The 23,033-nt window shown below is 47.3% G+C and overlaps 1 long non-coding RNA gene across 2 annotated transcripts; it reads left to right on the plus strand.

The window, feature by feature from the left end:
- Nucleotides 1–164: 164 nt before the first annotated feature.
- On the plus strand, nucleotides 165–6,400 carry LOC119508230. 2 transcript variants are annotated; one of them, XR_005211433.1, is made up of 4 exons: nucleotides 165–1,456; nucleotides 2,541–2,628; nucleotides 3,547–4,130; nucleotides 4,664–6,400. It is a non-coding gene; the product is annotated as an uncharacterized LOC119508230 (long non-coding RNA). The 2 variants fall into 2 exon arrangements; XR_005211432.1 differs by having other exon boundaries at nucleotides 3,547–6,400.
- Nucleotides 6,401–23,033: the final 16,633 nt, after the last annotated feature.

A 23,033-nucleotide genomic window follows, 5' to 3' on the forward strand; every position in this document is an offset into this window, starting at 1 on the left:
GAGCAGGAGGGGGCGCGGAAGCAAAGAAAGTGACATAGGGGGAGGGGAAGACGCGCATTAGCGCGGCCCACTGAGGAGGAGGTGGTGGAGAGGCGACCGGGAAGAGCGTGTCGGGGGAGTTAATCGAGAAAGGAAGCGGGGGATGGGGTGGGACACTGCCTGGAAGTGGAGGGAGACAAAGCGGACCCGGTATCGCAGCCTTCTGCAGCTGCAAAGCCTCAGGGACCGAGAATGAAACAAGTTTGAGTGTCTTGCCTCTCTGGCCCAGCCGGTGAATGGACAGCCCCGCGCTGAGGCTCCCAACCCAGGCGAGCGCAGCCCGGCGCTGTCAGAGCCGGCGAGATACTCGGGAAAGAGTAGCAGGGGCCGATCTGGGTGTCCGCCGCCTGCGCCCTGGGCGTGCATTGCCCACGCTCAGATTAGGACACCTGAGCGGGGACAGTGGAGAGGGAAGGGGCACACGCTTGGACACTCCGGGGACAATGCAGGTTGGGGACTTAACGTTTCCCGCAGACTGATGGCCAGACTCGTGCCCTGGGAGTTTTCTATGCATCCTGTCTCCCCACTCCAGCGGCTGCAGCGCTCCGGTCTGGGTTCTGCCCCACGCGGCCCGGGAGCCTCAACCCCGGCACAGTCCAGCGGGCGCGCACCACGTGCTTCCCAGCCAATCGCCTAGGCCGCTTGATTCAAAGCGAACTCCTCAAAGGAGCGGCCAGGCCGATTCCTCTCGGTGGCGATAAAGCCTGACTCGCCCTCTTAGACCGGGCCCTTCCCATATTTTATCGCACTGTTCAGCAAAGGAAAAAAAAAAAAAAAAAGTGCAGTACACATATGTTTAAAGCACCGCCAGCGTGCCAGGAAGAAGGAAAGCGATTTGAAAAGTAATCTCGCACGGCCATAACTACTTAAGAATCCTGTTTTTGATCTCTGCGATAAATGCTTGTTTTTCCACGGAGAGCTAAAAGCCTTTTTTTCAACCCTTCATTTTACAGATGAGAAAACGGAAGCTCAGGAAGATGTGAATTACCTAGCTCGAGGACACGCAGTCGCTTAAATGCCCCAATCCAGCAGCCCAAGAGGCACTGTGCGTTTGCGTTTTCTCTGACAGCCCGACCGCACCCCCTCGCCAACTTTCTTTAAAATACTGGGCGCAGAAGTGGTTCACACTGGCTAAAGAGGCTCCAGCTGGCGCTGCCAGGCTCCAGACACGGCTGAAACCGAGGCTCTGTCGGTCCTTTATTCTAATCCCTCTTTCCTCTACCCGCATTCCCTCCTGGTATTTGCGCGAATTTCACTCCCTGCAAACAAAGGAAAACAGTGCCCTCTGAAGTCCTTTGTTAGCATTAACTTGTTAGCCACCCGAGGCTTTAAAGATCTGTTTCATATTTTGATTTTTTAGACAGAGCCTCGGCCCCAGACTCCTTTTCAAAGCCCGAGACGGCCCCGTCAATTCACGGTAAGAACCACGTGCGGCAATTCTAGGCGAGGGGAGGTGAAGAGAACAGCTCTGGGAGCAGAACTCTGTTTCTGAAGAAGATTCAGCAAAGAGCAAACGTATAGAAAACACTGTATACACCAGAAATAGGTGCTTAAAAGATAGAAGGTGGAAGTGTGTCTATTGCACGTCTTTTAAAAATATGTTTCTGTAGCCCGTGGCAAAGCGTGGGGAAAACTGATCAATGCAACTTCCTAGAATGCTTTGTCTGGGTTGTAGGTCAAAAGCAAGCAAGGTGATTTTGAAGACTGAATGTTAATGTCTTCTATTTGGGGACATTTTCTATATAAGTTAAGAGAGTAACACTCTCATTAAGGAAAAGTACTTCTTTTTACTTCAGTCTCTTACCAAATCTACCTAGAATTCAACCTAGATGACCTTACCTAGGAATAAAATATGTAAATAGCTTGATTGATTTTGCTACATGAAGCCACAGAGCTAGGAACAGATCATCTGTTTCTCTTGCATGTTTACCACCTGGAAACTGCAGAATGTCCTGAACTGCGGGACAGCAAGATTACTTGCCCTTGTAAAGAGCTTTGCTAAGCAGGCAGGCTAAGGAAGGGGAGTGAAATCCTCTGGCCGTTGTGTCAGCATCCACTGATTCCATTTTCCAGTGTCTGTTCTACCTAATGTTGTCACCTTTCTATGCCTCAAGGGAAAGAAAAAAAAAGTTGTAGTCGGGAAAATCTTGAAATGTATTCAGTGACCATACACATTTACTTCATCTGTCTCAAGGAGATAAGCAACATGAGGCAGAGAAACTAGTTTACATAGGTTATAAAAACTGGAAATCCTTCTCCTGCTGAAAGACACAGGAACTAAACTTGCATTTTTGGAAAACGTGTGTGCTGCCAATGACCTCCTACAACTTGTACGCTGGTTTTCTTGAACAAATGTATGAAAAGTTTTTGGATCTGTGGGCAGTTTCTAATGTTTATCTCCCAACTGCAAGTTAGCATATTTATAACTATAGCAATTCAAAGTGTATAATTCCTACAGCATCTCCCAATCCTAAAGATAACTTTTATCTCCTCACTCACAGAAAGAAGCACGAGCAAGTCTTTTATCTGTACAGGAGGAAGTCTCTAGACAGACCTATGATCAAGCTGAACAATGGAGGTGATGGATGCGTGAGTATGAAACAACTCAGGAAATGCTGCAGATATCCACATTACACAGTGGCCACCCCCTTACTCAAGATGTTAGGCCAGTCCCAGAGGCCTCTGGGAGCTGGTCTTCAGCTCTGCCTTGTGTCCCTACACTAAGGTCTCATTTTTAAGGTTATTAAGAAGCTGTGCCCAAGGCTTTGGCCTTGTTGTCTCCCTTAACAACCTTATTTTGTTAGGCTGCAAAATAAGCAGCATGGGGTGAAATGTATTAGCTGCCTTCAAACCTAATTTATCTTCATTCCTTCCTAGTTTACACTTGGGCTGAATTAATGAGAATGACTTAATTAACATGGTGCAATCGTGGTACCAGGGATAGGACAGCTGGGGGTGGGGTGGGGGTGGGATTAGACGGAACAGTGGGGCAGGGGCTAAGCAGCTGCCATCCTGCCTCCAGTGGCCCACTGAAGCCCCACGCAAATTTCAGACACGTTCCCTTGCCAGTATTCCCAAAGCACCCTCTTTGTTCTGGGAGAGGACAAAAGCACAGCTTTCTTTTCTCTTGTTATTTGTGAGATGGCTTCAGGGCCGTGCCCTATAGTCAGTGTGGCAGAGGGGGTGACTGTCCACCAAAGATTCATTGATGTCCACAGTTTCATGTTAGCGTTGGGCTGTAGGTGTCCAGCCAGGACTACATCTCCCAGCCCTACTTACATCTTGGGAGCAACATCTGGAGACAGTAAGGGAGGGAAACAGGATGTGCAGGGAGAGAAGTTGAGCTGGGAGGCTGTGATGGTTTCGAGGCTTTATAGACCCCAGATCAGGCTCTTAAAACTAATCCATTCCTGTGGGTGTAAACCTGTTGTGGGTGGGGCCTTTGGATTGTTTCAGTTGAGGTATGCTCCAGATGGGTCCTAATCCTCTTACTGGAGTCCTTTATAGGATAATGAAATTCAGAGAAGGACACAGAAGACAGAGAAAAAGCCACAGAAGCTGAGCGAGAAAGCCACAGAAACTGAGAATGAGAGACACAGATGGAGCAACCAGGAGATGAAAGCAAAGAAACCCGGGAGAGAACGAAGAGACCAGCAGACCCTGCCATGTGCCTTGCCATGTGCCTGAGTCTCAGATTGCCAGCAGCCTGTCTTTGGGAAGAAGGTATCATCTTGATGATGCCTAGATCTGGACATTTCCATGGCCTCAAAACTGTAAGCTTGTAAACTAATAAATCCTTACTGGAAAAGCCACCCATTTTATGGTATCTGCATTTCAGCAGATTTAGCAATCTAAAACAGATGCAGTTTCAGCCAAGGCCTCCACCAAACCCCATTGGGAATTCCAGAACTGGGAGGATCCTGCAGTGTTGTCCTCAGTTTTTGGGTGAGCAGGTCAGGCCTTTTTACGGCTGCATCAACCTGTCCCTAATTGTGGGCTGCCCGGAAAGGAGGTGCTCCTCTGCAGAGGTGGTTCTGAAGAGGGCTGATGGCTGAGTCCCTTCTCCTGGCAGCTCCCCCAGCCCCTGGCAGGTAAGTCCACTCCGAGAAAGGACCCGAAAGGTACAGCACAGGGCCCACTTCAACTCTTCACCTATCAGGCCCTAATCCTCTTACTTACACACCAAGAAAGAAGAGACCTAAGTTCCAAACAGCAGTCCTCTTATTTTCAAAAAGAGAGAGATTTTTTAAAAAAGAAAATTGTCTATTAAAGAAGGGCAAGAAAAAAGAAAAAGTCGTTATTCTCTCTGTGAAAAAAGAACAAGGGGTCAAAAATTGAAGCTCAGTTTTCTGAATTTTGGTTTGTAGTCTTCTGCAATCAGGTTTTTAAAATTTTGTATTTATGTTAAATATCTGTCATAATAGACTTTGAAAGTATTCTTAAAATTTTATGCAATTGTTTGGTCATATTTTAAAATTGCATTCTCTTCCTACACATCCATGATACATGCTGTTGTGGGTTGAATTATGTACTCCAGAAAAACACTGTTCTTAATCTTAATCTTTGCCTGTGCCTGGGTACCCATCTTAAATAGGACCTTTTGAAGATGTTATTTTTGGTTAAGGTGCGGCCAACTGAATCAGGAGGGGTCTGAATCCTCTTACTGGAGGCCATATAGAGAAAGCCCCCTGAGAAAGCCACGGAGAGAAGCTGGAAACCGGAGGTCAACAGAACACAGGAGAGAAAGGAGAGGACATCGCTATGTGGCAGGAAAGCCAAGGAATCCAGAGCAGCCAGCTAGAACACGACTCACCCAGGGAGGAAGCAAGCTTTCTAGCTTCTGAAAGCCTGAGCCAGTGAATCCTGTTGTTAAACCAACTCACCGCATGGTAATTTTGTCACAGCAACCTGAAAACTAAGATACCTGCTACCACCTTACTGTGCATTTTGATAATTAAATTGGATTATAGTATGATTTTTTTTAAATTTCAAATTCCAGTTGTTCCTTGCTGATGTGTATTGAACACAACTGACTTCTGTATTATGATTTTTAATGGAAAGTTTGATGTGAATAATGTATCTTTATCTTTTAAGTGCTAAGCTCCACTGTTAGTATTTCCACTGTTAATACTGAACTCTGTTGTTTTAGCTGGGAAATTCATTCTTCCTTTGAGACTCCATCACCTGATATAGTCTCAAGTGACATTTCAAGGGGTAGACAGTTGATTGCCTATTGTAGAGGGACACAATTAAGTCATTTTCCCTGATATTATTCTATAAAGTTTGGTCATTAGTACATCAAGCAATTTAGGTTGCTTTTGTTATCTCTACTCCAGGGCCCTTCAAGACAATGATTCCCAAGATTCTTCCCCCAAGATCACAGATTTTCAAGGTCAGGATTTTTGAACAGCATTTATTAGTTTCTCTTTGATTGCAAAAGCAGTGCATTGCAGAAATCCAGGAAGTACAGAAAAGCAAAAAGTAAACCCGTCACTTGGAAATAATGACACTTAGCATTTACGTTCCATTCTTTCTATGTCCTTATAGTATTTTATTTTTAGCTATTAAGTGATTAAGGGTGGAGACTCTAGAACCAGGCTTGAATCCCTTCTTCCATATTTACAAGCTTACATGTTCTTGGTGCCTTCATTTCCTAATCTGAAATATCTAATATCAGTAATTGTCTCAGAGGGTTGTTCTGTGAACCAAATAAGCTAATATATATAAGGCACATAGAACAGTGCCTAGCTTGTGGCAAGTACTGTATAATGTTTGCTTTTAGGATTAGTAAGCTGTTTAAGGAGGATAGTATTCCTGCAACCCCATAGATAGATCAGAGTAGCTCTCCTAAGTAAAAGGGACTTGAATCCTTATCAAGTTCCTATTTCCACATCTGCTCAATAGCACTAGTTATGGGATGCTTGCTTGTCTTAAATGAGTCCCCATATTCTCTTGGAGTGTTTATTGGGGCTCTGTGCTCTTCTTACACACCTAGTAAGCTGATACCTCGTGCAATAAAAGCTCAAATTCGTGGTGTCTGCCTTTCCCTCCTCCCATCCCTAACTGATACGGCCTTCATGTTTTGGATTGGGACCACCACTCTTAAGTCGATGATGGTGAAACAATTCTTCACCCTCCATTACCTTAAAAAACAAAACAAAACAAAACTAAGCTGCTGCCAAGGGAAAAGTGTTCAAGAAATCACACATTTAAAAAATAAGCAGTTAGCTATATTCAGGAAAAGGCAGCCCAGCCCGAACAGAGCATACATCAAATATAGTCTCCCATTACTTTTCCTGCCCTGAAGATCTTGTAGGACGCATTTGGGAAAAGCTCACTCCAATCTATCAGAATCACACCAGGCCCCTACGGGATGTGGCCTGCGGTCGCAGTTGATTCGTCTGAGGGGGGGGGGGCGGCCGGTTGCTGAACCCTCGGCTATCGGCGTTGCTTGGAGGGTACCGGCGGCGGGGGCTCTTTCCCGGAGGCGAGGGCAAGGCGGGGGACTTGGCCAGGTCCCCGGCGGGAGGCGTGCAAGGTGTGGAGGGCGGCGAGAAGGGAAAGATAAGACACTCTTCCTCCAGTAAGGGTAGAACAAAAGGACTTTTATTCCGGGGTGAGCACAGGTTATATGGGCTGGCATAGAGGGCGGGGGTTGTTACAAGCCAATGCTGAGGGGATAAAGGCTAGGATTGGTTCTGAGAGGGTGCGGAGGTTAGGATTGGTTCTAAGAGGGCACGGAGGTTGTTCTAAAAGGTGCAGGAGTTGCTCTGGCAACGGTGTCTGGCAACAATGTATGCGCACTGGTGGTGATGGGAGTTGCATTGGCAACGGGGAGTGTACGGGCAAGATAAGGAAGTGGGGGAAAGGGCGGTTGGGGGAAGGGCGGTTTCCTCCGGCAAGCCTCCCCCACCGGTGGTATTTTGGGTGAGGAAATGGGGCCTGCCTTCGACCTCGCTTCCTTAGGTCCGGGGGGCTGTGGAGGACACTGACCGCCCGTACCCACTACCCTCCCTAGGGGTTGCGCAGGTCCCCTAGCCCAGACCTGGTAAGTCGAGGTATATGCTCAGTAACCTGCAATTCCCCTTTCTTTTCTAATTTAAAGGAAGAGGCTTACCGGAGAAGTCCGCTAAGGGTGAGGGAAGGGGGAGGTCAGGGAAGGGAAAAAGGGGTTGACGGTGGCTCGGTGAGGCTGGAGCTCAGTGTTGGTGTGGTGCCCGGGCGCTTGACAATGGCTTCGCTGCAGCGGGCTGGGCGAAGGTGAGGGGTTTAAAGTTCAGGGGCTCAGAGAAGCTGGAACTCGAGGCGAGAGCGATGTTCAGGTGATTGAGAAGGGCCTCGCGGTCGGCGGGTTGACCGGTGGCGTTGAGGTTGCGGAGGGTTGGCTGTCATCTTGGAGTGGGGGGCGTCAGAGGTGGCGAGTCGCTGATACTGGATTTGCACGAACGAGGAAAAAATGGCATCCGTTTGTTTTCTTACAAGCTGGACAATTTTGCGGATGAGGCAGGGTTCTAAGATGAGAGCTAGAATAATTATTAATAGGGGGCCAAGAAAAGGAAGGATGTATGGGAGGATGGGAGTGAAAAAACTGGACCAATAACTGGTGGCTTCACGATCTCTTTTACGCTTTTCCAGTCCCTCTCGGACCCTTTTCAGGCTGTCCTCGACGAGACCTGTGGAATTGGCATATACACAGCACTCTTCTCCTAGGGCAGCGCAGAGGCCTCCTTCTTTGAGGAGGAGAAGGTCAAGACCTCGGCGGTTTTGGAGCATTACCTCAGAGAGGGAATCGACAGAATCTTTTAGATGGGAAATAGCGTTTTGTAGGTGACGAATGTCCTCGTCAACAGCCGCCCTGAGGTGAGTTAGGGCGGAGCCTTGACTGGCTAGTGCAGCGATTCCGGTGCCAGCGCCGGCAAGACCTAGGAGGGAGGCAATTGTGAGGGCGGTGATGGGCTCTCGCTTTTGCAGAAGGGCAGGAGCTGCAGTTCTTTCCAGACGGAGGAAGAAGTCTTCTTCGCTGTGGTATAAGACCCTAGGGATAAGGACAATTAGGAGGCAAGTTTCTTTATATTCACTGATGATATTCGTGCTGAGACAGGGGGTAAGTCTTGTAGAGGAGCAGAGCCATTGGGAGGAGTTATGAGGAATGAGAAATTTTGCCGAGCTGCTGGGAGATGAGTAGCTAGCACAGGCAGTGAGGTCGGGAGAGTTACTGGAGCGAGGGCGGACGCACTTTCCTGTATAGGAGACTGAATGAAAGGTCAGGGGGACGGCAGAGGTATTCCAATTGCATTCCAAGGGGCTGTCCTCTGTGTTTTCTGAAAAGGAGAGGTTGGAGGCAACGGGCTTGTACAGGGAGGAGGCGGTGGAGAGGCAGAGCCAGCAGGAGGAGGTAAGATTGGGGTTGGAGGAGTTTACTGAGGTGAAGGCTGCTTGAATGAGGCTGAGGAGGGGAGAGGAATAACGAGAGGGGGGTAGAGGAGGCTGGGGTGGTGGGGTTTGCGATATAGCTGAGGTGCGGCTGGTTGGAGCTGAGGTGCGGCTGGAGGGCTGTGGAAAAAGAGGGTTCACTCGGACTGGGGTCTAGGCCCAGGTGTACTGTTGTCATCTGGTGCGTCACGCTGCGGAGCTGGCGGCGTTCTCGTCTCGTTGGACGCGTGGTTGCTGGTGGCGGGCCGGATTGCCCTTCCTGGGATCCATATTGGTTGTGCTGCATCATCTGGGAAAACACAAGCAAACCCGCGCCCCTGGGCGAGAAGTGGGGAGGGACCTTTCCAGGTATTATTCTCCGGGTCCTTCCAGTAAACCATCGGGGCCTGGGTGGGCCTATACGAGGGCCCCCAATGTTTATGTAGGGGCGAAAGCCCTTCCTTATTGAATGTGAGTAGATTAAGGTGAATAAGGGCTGTTATAACAAGGTCCCCTGGAGTTGCCTGGGGGAGCATTGCCCTTTCTTTTTCAATTTGTATTTTTAAGTGGCGATGGACTGCTTCCACAATGGCTTGCCCCTGTGGATTATAGGGGATGCTGAAATGATGGGTGATGTTATATAACTGAAGAAAAGCCGGAAAGGAGGCACCGCGATAGGCAGGCCCATTGTTCGTTTTTAGGTCCCAGGGGACTCCCATGAAGAGAATTCTTTGTCTCAGGGCCTTGATACAGTGTTTGGCCATTTCCCCGGCGAGGGGGAGCGCATAACACATGGCTGAAAAGGTGTCAATTATTACATGTACATACTTAAGGTGCCCAAAGGACGGAACATGAGTTACATCCATTTGCTATCTAGAATTTGGTTTTAGGCCTCGTGGGTTGACTTCCTGAGGTTGCAGGGGGCCAAGCGGCGCAAAGGGCGCACAAGTTGTACAATTGCGGACAAGATGTTTACAGGTGTCTAGGGGAAGGTCACATAAATGATGTAACGACGTAGCCGAAAAGTGAAACCTGGAATGCAATAACTTGGCCTGGTTAACAGCGTCCCCTGGAGGGGCCGCTGTGTGAGTTAGCATAGCTTGGGTAGTCTGAGCTGAGACCGCTTGGTCTACTATACTGTTGCCATTAGCCAAGGGCCCCGGAAGGCCTGAGTGACTACGAATGTGGCTAACGAACCAAGGATCCTGTCTATGCTCTAAGATGCTTCTGAGGTCAGAAAGTGCTTTATCAATGGCCGAGTCTCCCGGGGAAAAAGGTGGAAAATGCAAGGACTCGGCAGACCTGATACGTGTAGAGGCTGTCAGTGAAAATGTTCACTGGGTGGTTGCAGTGGGCGTTTAGTGCGTATGACACTGCCAGAATTTCCCCCACTTGGACTGAATGAAGGTTGACATAACTGAATAGGCGGGGTTCTGGATGGTCCTGCGAATAAGAGAGGAAGGCGAAACGGGTTTTGGAGGCGTCAGTAAAGACGGTAGTGGCACCCGGAATGGGTGCAGAGGAGGGGAAAGGATGGAAGGGGCTGCGGAAGGGAAGCTTGGTGAGTCCCTGTAACAGCCGATGGCTGGGATAGTGGCAGCTGAATTCCCCCTGAAATCCTTCTAAAAGGATTTGCATGTCCGGGTTGTCACGTATAAGCAGGCGGGTTTGGCCTGTGTCTAGGGGCCAAACAATTTTTTCTGGCGGCTCTCCGAATACATGAACAGCCAAGGTAACTAGATCTGAAGCTAGGCTGATCCAGAGCCGCACTGCAGGGCAAATCTTCCTAAGTTGACTTTTAGCGGGATGCGCCCAAAGTAGAGGGCCTTCCTGCCACAGGCAGCCCATAGGTGTGCCGGGCGTAGGGAGGATGAGTGCTATAAGATTGCCCTCTTTAGTGCTGAACCTGTTGAGACAGCAGGCAGCGAGTGCCTTGTTAATTGCGGCAATGGCTTCCTTTGCCTCCTGGGTGAGCTTAATGCGCCGGGAGATTGCTAGCGGCGGGGCTTCGGGGACACTCAGTAGCATAAAGAGTGGTTGTAGCTGTGCTGTGGTGATCGGCAACGCAGAGCGGAGCCAATTGATCTGACTGCAGAGCTGTTGAAGCTCAGTGATAGTGACCCGGTCCGGTATGTCCAGCTGGGGAGCGGACGGAGCAATGGTTTTATCAATACTAAACCCTAAGAAGGCTAATGGTGGCACAATTTGAACTTTATCGGGTTGAATCGTAAGGCCGAGGTCAGCTAAATTAGTAGTAAGGTCTTTTAGGATTAGAGGAAGAGCCTCGGCGTCTTCAGAGGCCACTAAGATGTCATCCATGTAATGGATGAGCATGGCCCGCTTTCGCAGGGGGGCCACTGCGTGATTAACATACATTTGGCAGATGGCCGGACTGTTATGCATCCCTTGAGGGAGGACTTTCTATTGGTACCTGCTAGTTGCGCCCGCGTGGTTTGGGACGGGGACTGTAAAGGCAAAGCGCGGGCGATCTCGCTCATGTAGCGGGATGGAAAAGAAACAGTCTTTGATGTCAATGGTGGCTACATGATAATGGGCCGGGATGGCCACCGGATGGGGGAGGCCAGGCTGTGGGGAACCCATGGGAAGAATATGCTTATTGATTTCCCGCAGATCATTGAGGAGCCTAAATTTCCCTGTGGTTTTTTTATGAATAACAAATACTGGCGAATTATTGGGACTAGTAGAAGGTTCTATGTGGCCAGCATCCAATTGTTCTTGTACAAGGGCTTGGAGTACTACCAATTTATGCGTGGGAAGGGGCTACTGCTCCACCCATATAGGTTTCTCAGTATCCCACTGTAGAGGAACGGGTGCTGGAGGTGTTAAACGAGCAGTGGCGCTCATTATTGGGGGGGCTGCGTGGTAAGCACTGCCCCAGAGGCGGCGAGGATGTCACGGCCTCATAAAATTTGGTCTATGGTGTGTAGAAATAACGGGCGGAAGGTACCTGAGTGGCCTTCTCCATCCTCCCACTTAATGGGTCTTATGGCCTGAAGAGAAGTAGAGGTACCAGTGGCTCCCACTACCGAGGGACCTTCAAGAACCATGCACATGGTGACATACTGAGCGGGCATGCAAGAGACTTCTGCCCCTGAATTGAGCGTGCCTGTGTACCATTGCCCCTCTATTCTTAACTTACGAGTAGGTTTTTCTGGAATGATGGGGACTGTCCAGAGAAGCGTTTTACTGCCGGTGAAGTGATTAGTTTTATTAGAACCGGCCGGCACGCTGCCTCTTAGGGGCGGGGCTGAGGCTTGCCCCGCTTGGAGTTTAAAGCTTGCCCAGTGCTCTGGTGTTGACTGCCATCAGGGCACCAGGGATAGCAGAATTTTTTTAAATCTTTCTCGTTAAGGTCTCTGTGGCTGCTTTTGCAATCGCGCACCCAGTGATAACCACGTTGGCAGCGCGGGCATGGAGTGGGAGGGGGGCGCCCATTGCGTTGCATGGGAGGCGGGCGTTTGACCTCTGTATTGGGGCACTCCCGGGCAAAATGACCGCTCTGCCCGCACTTAAAACAACCGGTGGTGGCGGCTAAGGCGGCAGTGACAGCGCCAGAGACAGCCTGGGCTAGGGACGCGGCAGCTGGGTCAAAGGCGCTGCAAGCGAGAACCCAGTCGTTTAGACTTTTTTCCCGCAATGGGAGAATGGCTTGCTTACAGGGGGGGTTAGTCCCTTCTAGAATGAGTTCGCGGGTGAGCGCTAGCTGGGCTTGGGGGTCAGTAACTTTTCTAGCACAGGCCTCTTCAACCCTGGAAACGAAGGTGGCAAAAGGTTCGTTTGGCTCCTGGAGGAGCTTGGTAAATTTGTCAGGTCGACGGGCAGAGCAGTTGGCAAACGCGCGTAAGGCGATGCCTCTGAGGACAGTCCAGAAGGTAGCAGGGACATTAATATAAGCAGACGCACTTAGAAATGCTCCAGTGCCCAAATAGGCTTCGGGGGGATGATAGACTCCAATGGCTGCGTCTTGCTCACTTTGCTTAGCTGCTTCCGCCTGGAAGTGAGCACGCCAGTCAACAAACTGACCGGGGTTAAGAATGGAACGGGCAAGCGAGGCCCAGTCTTGGGGGATGCAATAGTCCATGCCGAGATCCTGCAGTATTTGGGAAGCGTATGGGCTACCTAACCCGTCCTCCTTGACGGCCCTGCGAAGCTGCTTGATAGTATCTGAGTCAATGGGATACCAGTCATACGGTTTCTGTGGGGTGGGGGCAAGGTTAAGAGGAAAGCAGCGAAAAGCACGAGAGAAAGGAGGACGCGCTTGCAGAGGGCTTGGCGCGGGAGTGGGGGTAGGGGGAGCGTTGCCCCAAGGGTTGCCTTGAGGTGTAGAAGGCAGCCAGGGGTTGTTAGTCGGCAGGGTGGGAGGAGCGGCGGCAGCTGCCGGTAGCGGCTCCGAGGGGGAGCTTGTCGAAGGGGAAGGCGGAAATGGGAGGCCCCAAGCGTCGCAAGATGGCGGCGCGGTAGGCGTGGCCAAGACACAAGATGGCGGACCAGCCCCGCCCTGTGAAAGGGCGGGGTCCAAGGCACAAGATGGTGGACTAGCTCCGCCCCGCGAAAGGACAGGGCCCAAGGCACAAGATGGCGGACTAGCTCCGCCCTGTGAAAGGGCGGGGTAAAGCGCATGCGGTTTCTGGCAGGGCTTAGGGCTGACGTCATTACTAGAGCACTTCCTCCCCTCGATGGAAGAAGAAGGAGGAAGTTCGTCATCTTGGAGTAGTCTGGGGGGGCGGTTGCAAAGAGGTACAGGGTGCCAAACAAAGAAACAAAGACACAAAGGACTACAGCAAAGTAATGGAGGGGAAGAGGGAGAGCTACTGGAGGAAGAGTGTCAGGAGGAATGGGGGACATAGAAGAAAAGGACGAGAGGCAGCCGGGATAATTGGGGAAGGGAGGAGCGGCTCCGGAGCGGCAAGGGAGAGGCGGCCCCTGACACGGAGCGGCGAGGGAGGAGCGGCTCCGGGAGCGGCGAGGGAGAGGCGGCCCTTACCTTGCAGGCGAGGAGAAGGGAAGCTGGAGAGGCGTCCGGGCGAGCGGGTGGTTTTACTGGACCGCTGCGTGGAGAGGACTTTTAATTCCAGGGGCCCCACGTTGGGCGCCAGTTGCGGTCGCAGTTGATTCGTCTGAGGGGGGGGGGGGCGGCCGGTTGCTGAACCCTCAGCTATCGGCGTTGCTTGGAGGGTACCGGCGGCGGGGGCTCTTTCCCGGAGGCGAGGGCGAGGCGGGGGACTTGGCCAGGTCCCCGGCGGGAGGCGTGCAAGGTGTGGAGGGCGGCGAGAAGGGAAAGATAAGACACTCTTCCTCCAGTAAGGGTAGAACAAAAGGACTTTTATTCCGGGGTGAGCACAGGTTATATGGGCTGGCATAGAGGGCGGGGGTTGTTACAAGCCAATGCTGAGGGGATAAAGGCTAGGATTGGTTCTGAGAGGGTGCGGAGGTTAGGATTGGTTCTAAGAGGGCACGGAGGTTGTTCTAAAAGGTGCAGGAGTTGCTCTGGCAACGGTGTCTGGCAACAATGTATGCGCACTGGTGGTGATGGGAGTTGCATTGGCAACGGGGAGTGTACGGGCAAGATAAGGAAGTGGGGGAAAGGGCGGTTGGGGGAAGGGCGGTTTCCTCCGGCAAGCCTCCCCCACCGGTGGTATTTTGGGTGAGGAAATGGGGCCTGCCTTCGACCTCGCTTCCTTAGGTCCGGGGGGCTGTGGAGGACACTGACCGCCCGTACCCACTACCCTCCCTAGGGGTTGCGCAGGTCCCCTAGCCCAGACCTGGTAAGTCGAGGTATATGCTCAGTAACCCGCAGTGGCCTTTCACAGCCCAGGGGAATCTTGAAACAGATTTTCCCAATTTTCCGTAATCTTTTGAGTGCTCCCAAATCTAAACTCTTAGTTTGTTCTAGGTGATTACATTAAAGAATTGACTGTTGTTGGAAGCAGTGTAAATGAAGGTTTTGTTTGGCCTATATGCGCTGCTTCCAGGGCACAATGCCAAGTCTCTGAGCATGTCTGGGCATGAAGAAGGGGCCAGAAGAAGGAACCTTTGTGGCCCAAGAGTTTGTACCTTTGAATGAATATTAAAGGATTTTACGGCACTCTAAGAACACAGGCTCTACTCACTGCATACGCGCAGCTCAGGCAGGAGTCTGAAATCAGGAAGCTGTGAGCTAACATTATCAAAATGAAAAAGGGAAGAGAGATGCTAATGAGTGTGTTTTCTCAAAGAAAACTTCCCCAAACTGTTTCTCCTTGTGATTTTGAATATACAGCATAAGCAAGGATATGCTCTTACATACACGAGCATTCAGAAATTTACCTGCGCCTCAGGATTAATTTTAGAAAGCATTCACTATAAAATCCCAAATAAAGTTGGATGACTTGCTATCTCTTTATCTGAGGATATTTGACAATATAAAACTATCTGGAGGAAACAATAACATTTAAAAAATTATGTGTATTCAAATAGCCATGTCTATTTCATACCCACAATTATCTGAGAAGTGGTTTCATTCATTCATTCAGCCATTCATTCATTCATCCATCAAATATTTATTTACAATAATTATATTAATACTTGGTGCCAGGGACATACCTCAGTTCCCCTAGGTTTTTCCAGCCTTCTGTGTTTATACAGGGTTGAAGTGTGGCTTGCTGTCAGCATACCTGCATTTGCATTTTGAATGTGTCTCCTTCCAATTCTGAAACCATGGAAAGAATATATAGGGAAACCTCGAAAGGAATGGGGAAGAGGAGGGCAATAGAAACATAGCAAAGGAGCCCAATTTCTGTTGCCCTTATTAGACTAGTCTAGAAGGGAACCCCAAAAAGGCAGACCTACTGGGATTTGAGATGGTCTTTCGATTGCCATTTTTCACCCAAGGATTTCAAATAAGCCTATTGTTGCCTTACTAAAAACCAAGATTTAGAAATGGTAAAATGGTTTATAATGTCATCGACCAAGAAAAGAAAAGCAGCCCTCAAAGGCAGAAGTAAGGGGTGAGAGTTAGCACTGCAGCCTCCCAGGTCTTAATCAGAAACCCCTGTTTTCATGGGGTGCTAACTGTTGCCCAAGTGGGAGAAAACATCTCAAGTTTCCTGAAAACTGCATCAACTTCCTCTGCACCTTTTCTGGGACACTTGTGATGCTGAAAATGAGAGGGAACAATAAGTTACACTGTAATTTTTCAGACAGTGGTTTTCCAGGCATTATCTTGATCAATTTCATTAGAATGCATTTTGTCAGCCTCAGTTGTCTATTTCTGAAATTCCAAATCTTCCATGGTTTAAGAAATATATTAAAAATTTTTCAAGTCCAATAATTTTTGCACACGTCTTTTTACAGAACAAAGGTTTGTTGTTTTTTCCGTAAGAAATGAAACTGTCACCCGAAAGAGAGTCAGGGAGTGAGATACTGTAGCTCAGGATGCAGTGCTGGGCTGCAAAGACCACAGCACAGGATTTAGGTAAAGCAATAGTGCCCTCTTATGGCTACAACTAAGAATCGGTTACTACAGGGATTCTGACAATTCAAAACCAACAAATTGGTGGTGGTGGTGGTGGTGGGGACCCAAAAATGAACACGGTGTGTAAACTGCTGTGGATTCTTTTGAGCAGCTACTCTTACCTTGGTACTCTAGAGGTTATATGTCCAAATGAGTAATGCCAAGTGTAGTGTGAGGTCTTGCCAGTTTGCAGCAATGCAATACCGTTCCTGCTATATGGAGACTGGCAAGCAGAGGGCACAGCCGAGTCTTCTATACGCTCAGTGTGGTCTGAGCAATTATTACTACTACTGAGGACTAGAACCTCTAACATTTATTTAGCCTTATGTGCTAAGTGTTTTCTGTGCCCATGTCATTTTATCCCTACAACAACCCCATGGATTAGGTTCTAAGGTCTCACTTGAGTGAAGGCAGAACCCAAACCCTGGTATTTATCCCACTAGAGCTGAGTTCTTAACTGCTGAACTATACTGTCTTCTCGACTTTCCTGATTAGCTGGGGCCCTGCTTTTCTGTCCCCTAGGATGCCAGCTTTGGCTACCTGGCACATACACAGTAAATTTACAAGAGAAGTTGAAGAAATGAATTGCTTGGTTTACTTTGCTTCATGTTAACAGGCCTGATAAAGGTGTGACAAATGAGAAGCTGGAATCAATTGACTAATTGTGGGTGTTTTTTCTTTAATCCACTTTTACCCTTTTAACCAGCATTGATTGTGTCTGACTAGATCATTCTTTCACTCTGGCATACTGTATCCACTAGAGATTGGTGCATCAATTTACAAGTAAAGGAATGTCCTCATCAAATTGCTCTTTTAAATTTAGTTCAGACATAGCTTCTTAATTGTGGAATGAAGCACAATCTCCCCAGCTATGATCAAACCCCAAAGGCTGAGTGTCACCTCTTCTGCCCACTTCGATATCTACAGTTCAAATGTCTGTGTGTCCCCCTGGAAGGAACTGGAAAGAAAAATGCAATGGAAAATAAAGGAAGCATTTAATTTCTTGGCTGAATCTAGCAATTATGACATTATTTTAAAAAATCCAATATACCCAGTGTTCTGGTTTGATAATGCTGTTGTTATGCAAAATACCAGAAATGGAGTGGCTTTTCTAAAGGGGATTCATTAGATTACAAAGTTACAGTCCTAAGGTCATAGATATGTCCAGACTAAGACATCTGCGAGATGATACCTTCCCTGAAGAACAGCCAATGGCATCTGAACACCTCTGTCAGCTGGGAAGGCACATGGCTGGCATCTGCTGGTCCTTTGCTCCCAGGTTGTGTTTCAAAATGGTGTTTTCATCTCTCTGCTCTCTGTGTGAGCTCTCTCTAAAGGACTCCAATAAACTAATCAAGATCGAGAGGCTCAAATCTCCATGGAAACAGTCAATCAGGAGGGCACGCTCTAATCAAAAGTCTAATAAATCTGCTCCCCACAAGATTGCATTAAAGAACATGTCTTTTCTGGGGGCCGTAATATAGCCAAACTGGCACACCCAGATTGTGCTAAAGTTCGAAATCTCTGTATTGGATAGTGGTTTACAGATGGGAAAGATGGTTTTCAGTGAGCAGGCACAGAACCTCCCTGATCTTGTTATGCTGCTTTTCACTCCTTGAAGAATCCAAACACAGTAAAATCTCAGTTGCTTAGATGCTGACTCACCAAAATGATTAATAAAACATTTTTTCCTGCCCTAAACACAATAAAAAAATGCCTCTGGTAGAGATCTCTTTTTAAAGGAAATGATATCTTGCCAAGCAACAAATCAGTAATTTATGCCTCACATTGAAAATAAGAATTAACAGAATAAGGGCAATATCGATAGATGTGGGGCAAAGCTGAAGAACTGAAAACAGAAACCACACACATGGCTGCTTCTGCAGATGGGGACGGAGGGGTCAGCAGAGCACTTTTCTTCTCGTCGTCCTGTACCATTTGTTCATCCATGTGCATTTATTACTTTGATTAATTTTAAGAATTTTTAAAAATTCAACTACAAAAATAAAAATGATGTTATCTTTAACATGACAGTCATTGTAGCAATGGCTTCATCTCATAATAATCTAAAGCTTGGATCATTTGGCATGAGTTTCATGAAGCAATGCAGGTGTCTTAGGCATCAGATCCCATGATCATTCACTGAAAACTTCAGTTCCTGGATGACTTTCATACTTTGTAATCCTCAAATACCCCTGACAAGCTAGATGTTAGCATTATTGGGCCCCATTTTACTGACGGGAAACAGAGTCTGAGAGATCCTGGCCCAGGATCACATATTTGGTGGCACTGCAAATGGAACACAGGTTCTGTTGGCCTCCATTAGACAACCTCAGTCTTTTCACCTCTGTCTTTTCACCACGGTGTGTCCAGCCCCTAGCCCAGCACACAGCAGTAACACAATAAATATTTGTGGGATGAATAAATGAATAATTTCACAAATGAATGAATTGCTCTTTCCACTACATCGCAGATATCCAAAGTATGTTCATTGCTCTATACTTGCTAAGCCAAGAACATCTAATGATGCATTTGAAATAGGTTTTCAACTTGGTGTAGACCCAAATGATTTGCCTTACACTGTCTGAAAAACCCCGTTTCCAGAATATTTTGCTTAGTTGGAGTTTCATTGGATGCTCAATTAATAGGACCATGTTCAGAGGCATCAGTAAGAAGTAAGACCCCCTCCCCCAACCTCCCAACAAAGAGTCATAAGCACATGGTGAGTAAACTTTGCGAACAACGTAGGTCTCCCTTGAAGCATGGACCATTCCAAATGTGAGCTAGCTAGCATCCTTGTGCTTTTCCTCTGAAGATAAGTGTTAAATCACCCAAAGAGTGAGTCATCCAGAGGATGAGGTCATTTGTTTCTGCTTCTTGGTGATTAATTGGTCTGTATTCCTTGGTGCTAGAAGGAGGCCAAGCTAAGAAGAAGACACGTGTAATGGACAGCCAGAGCATATCTCCCGGAATGGAAAGGTTCACACTAAGAAGAGGGTTATTATTCTAACATGCTAACAAATATCCTCCTGGCCTGTGCTCTGGTAGGGAAGACATTCACCATCTCTTTGCAAAACTACCCTTATGCTAGACAAACTAGGAATAACCAGAAAAGTTCTAACCCTAAATTCTTTTGCTTAGTCTAATACTTAACTCTAGCATAAGGAGTCTACCCAGAAATTAAATTGGTGCTCCTATGTACGTGTATCACCCATAAATAATAATTAATGTCCATTTATAGTCACACCATGTTTTACAGAGTGTGTTCAATCCCCTCAACAATCCTGTGAGGCATTTTAACTTGCCCAAGAGCCCACAGTTGGTAAATGACAGGTTCCAGACCCCAGGCTCTTTTACTCAGAATCTGCGTCCTTCTGATTACACTGTTGGTTCTGAACCTGTGGGCCACTGTGCAGTGAATCCACCTGTGCAGCATGCAAGAGGCGCCTGCAGACAGAGTAGCTTTTGGCCTTCATGAATTTCCTCCTTCTAATCAGTGGGTACTAAAATTATTACAGCAACCGTGTCAGGGGAGGTTGTGTAAAACTTTTTACATCGAAAGGGGCTCTTATACTTACATAGTAATTATGGATTTTAGGGCAACATTTAGACCTACAAGAAATACAGCTATTTTTCTGTAGCAGAGCTTAATTTCTACTAAAAGCTGCTAATCCGCTGGTTTGGTGGCAACAATTTGAGCCACGTATTAGATTCCCTCTCTCACCTCCCACTTTTCTCCAGTGTTGTGTCCAAATTCCAAAGTGTTTTGAGGGGCCGAAAGGTCTGGGATGGAGACCCATCGGGTCCTCCCCACTGTCTGCCTACGGCACCACCACCCCTTCTGAATTCCATGAGGTGGGTACTGAGTCATAGCAATTTCCTTGCCCCTCTCAGTTATCCAATCTTTTCTCTATTTTTTAAAACATTTTATTTATTTACTTTTTCTTGGATGTCTTCTCAAATCTGTTTTGTTGTTGCTGTTGTTGCTTTGTTTTGTTTTCCTTTTTATTTATTAGAGAAATTGTGGGTTACAGAAAAGTCATGCATAACATACAGGGTTCCCATATACCACCCTGTTATTAACACCTTGCATTGGTGTGGAACATTTGTTATTGATGAAAGTTATAATTGTAATATTAACTAGAGTCCATGGTTTAACTTAGGGTCCACTGTTTATGTTGTGCAGTTCTATATTTTGTTTTGTTTTTGTCTTTATTTACATATTTACAACCTAAAAATTTCCCATTTTAACCAAAATCAAATATTTAATTCAGTGCTGTTAATTATATTCATGATGTTATACTACCATCACCACTATCCATTACTGAATCTTTTCCAGCATCCCAAATAGACACCCTGTACATTTTAAGCCTTAACTCTCTATTCCTTTCCTCTACCACATCCCCTGGTAACCTATACTCTAAGTTCCTATATTCTAGGTAAACTGTATTCTGACTCTATGAGTTTGCTTATTCTAATTATTTCATATGAGTGAAATCATCTAATATTTGTCCTTTTGTGCCTGGCTTATCTCACTCAACATTATATCTTCAGGGCATGTAAAGAAGGAGGAAAATATGATCCATAATGAGGAGAAAAATTAATCAATTAAGACTGACCCAGAAATGACACAGATGTAGAATTAGTAGACAGGGATGTCAGAATAGTTATTATAAGACTAAGTAAAGTGGAGTTAGGTTTTAGTTTCAGTCAACTATAAACAAAATTTCCACAGACATGCATGTAAAAATCCCTAGGGGGACATATCTTGGGGTACACTTTATTTTCTGGGATTGTCCCAATCCATGTTGCAAGACATTTAGCATACCTGAATTCTCTTCCACTAGATGCCAGTCGTATTCCTTTAATCTCTGGGACAATCAAAAACGCCCTCATTAGACTTCCAGAATGTCCCTTAGAGAGCCACAGGGGTACACTCATCACTCTTCAACTCACTCTCTCTGGGGAATCTTTTTGTGATCTTGGAAGAGTGATGTGCACGTGCTACACTTACAGGTCAAGTGTTCTCAAACTTTTCCCTTGCCCTTGATCCTAAGCTTTTGAGGCTCTTCCTTGGTTCTCTTCATTCTGCCAGCAGAAAGGGAAAAGGAAATCACAGAGAGAAGGGTTGGGGTGAAGGCATTATTTAATACTTCAAATATCCTGTCTGGCCACACCTGAAAAGGTTAGGAGCCACCACTCCATATCACTGTCCCGTGGCAGAAAATTGCCAGGAGATTCTCAGTGAAGAGAGAAGCAAATGCTTTCCAACTGAAAGAAAGAGGAGGCATTGAAGGACTCATTAGTTGAGGTCATTTTGTCATGTTCTAGCTCTACATCAGTGCAAAAGTCACACATCCAATGTACTTCTGGATCTGCCTTCTCACTAAAAAATTCATCTTTTTCCATGAAATCACCTACTATGGGTTGAATTGTGCCCCCAAAATGATATGTTGAAACCCTAACCCCTGGTACCCGTGAATGTAATCCTATTTGGAAATAGGGTCTTTGAAGATATATCCAAGTTAAGATGAAGTACGTAGGGTATGCTCTAATCCTATAAGACTGGTGTCCTTATAAGAGGAAGGGAGACACAAGGACAAGAAGGCCATGGAAGATGGAGGCAGAGATTGGAGTGAAGCATCTATCAGCCATGGAATACCAAGGACAGCCAGCAAACTGTAAGAGGCAAGGAAGGATTCTCCTCTACGGGTTTCAGAGCACAGTCCCACCAATACCTTGATTTTGGACTTGTAGCCTCCTGACCTGTGAGAGAGCACATTTCTGATGTTTTCAGCCAGTTAGTTTGTCATGCTTTGATACAGCAGCAGAGGAAATGTACCCCACTAATCTGTATACAAGCTTTTCTGGAAAAAGTTGAGCTTCCATGGACTTCAAGTCTCCATGGTTGCTCCCCGCTGCTGTGGATACTGCCCACTCGGGGTGAGGACCCCTGCAGGGTTTTTGTTTTTTTTTAATTAAATTCAATTTTATTGAAATACATTCACACACCGTGCAATCATCCATGGTATACAATCCACTGTCCACAGTATGATAACATAGTTATGCGTTCATCACCACAATCTATCTCTGAACATTTTCCTTACATCAGAAAGAGCCAGAACAAGAATAAAAAATAAAAGTGAAAAAAGAACACCCAAATCATCCCCCCATCCCACCTCATTTGTCCTTTAGTTTTTATCCCCATTTTTCTACTCATCCATACACTAGATAAAGGGGGTGTGATCCACAAGGTCTTCACAATCACACTGTCACCCCTTGTAATCTACATTATTATATAATTGTCTTCAGGAGTCCAGACTGCTGGGTTGGAGTTTGGTAGTTTCAGGTATTTACTTCTAGCTATTCCAATACATTAAAGCCTAAGAGGTGTTATCTATATAGTGCATAAGAATGTCCACCAGAGTGACCTCTCGACTCCATTTGGAATCTCTCAGCCACTGAAACTATTTCGTCTCATTTTGCATCCCCCTTTTGGTCAAGAAGATACTCTCAGTCCCACGATGCCGGGTCCACATTCATCCCCGGGAGTCATACTCTGCGTTGCCAGGGAGATTTACACCCCTGGGAGTCGGGTCCCACGTAGGGGGGAGGGCAGCGAGTTCACCTGTAGAGATGGCTCAGTTAGAGAGAGAGAGGGCCACATCTGAGCAACAAAGAGGTACTCAGGGGGAGACTCTTAGGCACCATTACATACAACTTTAGACTCTCCTTTGTGGTAATGAGATTCATAAGGGCAAGTCCCATGCTCGAGGGCTCAGCACATCAAACCGCCAGTCCCAATGTTTGCGACAACATCAACACCAGTCCAGGTGAGGATGTCCAACACATCCGCACCTTCCCCCAGATCCTCGGGGCTGGGGAGGGGGAGGCTGTAAATATATTTTGCAGGGTTTTTAAGAAACCCAGCTCTGCCACCTGCCCAGGTCCCACTCAGCTCTCAGGAACATTGGCTGGTGCCCTCCTCACCACAAGCCCAGCCCATTCCGGAGTCCTCGCCACGAGAAGGGCCCACGGAAGGCCTGCCCTTCAGGTGGCCAGCTGCCTG

Source organism: Choloepus didactylus, chromosome 13, assembly GCF_015220235.1.
Source record: "Choloepus didactylus isolate mChoDid1 chromosome 13, mChoDid1.pri, whole genome shotgun sequence".
Taxonomy (NCBI): domain Eukaryota; kingdom Metazoa; phylum Chordata; class Mammalia; order Pilosa; family Megalonychidae; genus Choloepus; species Choloepus didactylus.